Here is a 2349-nt window from a genome sequence, read left to right on the forward strand (position 1 = left end):
AGAGAATTTCTGATTATGTCTCTTTAAAGGATAATATATATGAAAATTATGGGCCTAAATCCACTTCCACTGAGGTCAGTGGGAAATTTGCCATTACCTTCCTTTAGAGGGAGATTTGGCTTCATCATATCAGAGTTGCCTTTATATTAATTAATGTAATGAATGAATGACAGGAAAGTTGAAAAATCAGCTTTCTGGCCCATGAGAGACTGGCACCAAACTTAAAAGAAACATTGAAAGCAATACTGAAAGTAATATTGCTTTCACTACAAATAATTGAAATGATAAACTTGGTGCCATACTGGATTGTGATAGATGTTGCACAACAACCAAGTATTTGAAGGTTTAGTTTATCTATTAGTTGTGATTGCATTTGGGTTGGCCAAATTCTCCATTCTCAGAGACCAATATTTTCCAGGCACTGGTCCAAGGACCAGAAGTACATTTTGCTATATGAACTGACCTCTTCACCAATGGTTAGCCTTGATCCTAAAGCCGGCTCTATCTACCAAAAAGGGTTTCACAATTTTGGAGTGCTGTGCTCAACAAATATATTTTAATCAAACAGTTGCCAAATGATCTTCCATGCTGAGATTAAAGTTTGGTAGGGGGCCATCACAATAAATCTGTGTTAGAGCTAGACTAAGCTTTCAGACTGCCCATTAACTGTCAGTGTTTTAGACCATAGTTTCATTTCTTTTGGACTCTATTCATTATAAATCCTAACCTGAGCACTTTTTCTAAATCCATATTATTATTGCAGTAGAAAGATACAGCTGTACTGGGTGGGATCCAACAGTCACTCTTGGAATGGAACAAGGTTCTGTGAATTGAGGGACTCTTCTGTGAATACAACTCTCCTTCCATGAACAATAGCTCTTTCTGTTCACAGAGTGACTATTTTGGATGCCACTTGTGGTAAGATGTATTAGGCAATTTTGTCAGAGACATAGATGCAATATACAGGTAGTACAAAAGTTATATTGAATGAAGCCTATTGCAAGTCCTCTCAAGGCCAATCATCATTCCTTTACTGTCAGGAAAACACGTAAGACTCTATTATGAAACTCACAGGAAGCCAGTCGAAAGAACATCTTGGACAGAATAATATTGGGAGACAATTTTATGCCTATGTAATATGAACGTATGTCCAGATGGTGATGGGGAAAGTTTGCCATTTATTTGGGAGATGGATGCTAGCAACATGTAGTGAAATTCTTGAAATAGGAAACAGAACTTGCTCCTTGTTGGAGCTGCCAAAAATACCTCAAATAATCAGCAGCTGAAGATATAAATCAGGGTAGCTAAAATGGTGCCCTCCAAATATTGTTGGACTACAAATCCCATCATCCTGGACCATCTGGTGTCACTGGCTGGAACTTATGGGAATTGGAGTCTAATAACATCTGGAGAACATCATGTTGGTGACCTCTGATATAAATGGAAGAACAGCGTTTTGAGTTTTCCTGTCTTAATTAACAAAAATAGGCCAATTGCTATGGTTTCACCTAATGGGTAGTCTAAGGCTTGGCAAGAATACATTAATGTTTCTTAATGACTATAGTTTTTTTTTAATGTCCTGGGCTGCTTCCAAGCTGTAGCTATTTCGCAGGTGGGATTCAAATTGCACAACTGAAGTGGATTAGGTGTTCTTGGGAAATACCTCCCCTCAACTGGACTATTTGTGGTAAGGAAAGTGACAAGAAAATGCATTGGAAATTGGATACCAATTGCTTGATGTGACATTGTATAACCTCTCTGCAAACAAATCACAATGAATGCTCAATAAACAGAAGACATCATATCACCTCTCTGCAAAACTTTGTGCAAACAAATCAGGATGAACTCAATAAGCATGCCATCTGGAAGTGACCCTGGAAATCTCTCTCCCTTGTCTTTGTTGTTATATGCCTTCAAGTCGATTATGACTTATGACAACCCTACGAATCTTTTTGGATATAGTCATAGGGTTTTCATGGTAAAAGGTATTCAGAGGTGGTTTACCATTGCCTTCCTCTAAGCCTACGGCACCTGGTATTCCCAGGCGGTCTCCCATCCAAGTACTAACCAGGCCTGACCCTGCTTAGCTTTATGAGATCAGATGAGATCCAGTGTGTTCAGAGTAGTATGGCCACAGGCAATCCAAAGACATAGACACAGCTTATGGCAGGATTTGAAGCAGTCTAGGAGGGTTTCTGGATTCTAGCAGTTGTTATCTTTGAGTACAGAGGTATGATGTAATTTTGCTGCCTGTTACAGAAGTTTATAATTTCCAATATGCTTTGCTTATTTACAAATAAATAAAACAAATGTTGTGAAGACATCATAAGTCTCCAGTACTTTGCCATC

General features: G+C 38.5%; 1 non-coding gene across 1 annotated transcript; it reads right to left on the minus strand.

The window, feature by feature from the left end:
• Positions 1 to 2019: 2019 nt before the first annotated feature.
• On the minus strand, positions 2020 to 2139 carry LOC133365688 (5S ribosomal RNA). Its single transcript, XR_009758285.1, has one exon. It is a non-coding gene; the product is annotated as a 5S ribosomal RNA (ribosomal RNA).
• Between the last annotated feature and the right edge of the window lie 210 nt (positions 2140 to 2349).

Source organism: Rhineura floridana, chromosome 10, assembly GCF_030035675.1.
Source record: "Rhineura floridana isolate rRhiFlo1 chromosome 10, rRhiFlo1.hap2, whole genome shotgun sequence".
NCBI classification, from domain to species: Eukaryota; Metazoa; Chordata; class Lepidosauria; order Squamata; family Rhineuridae; genus Rhineura; species Rhineura floridana.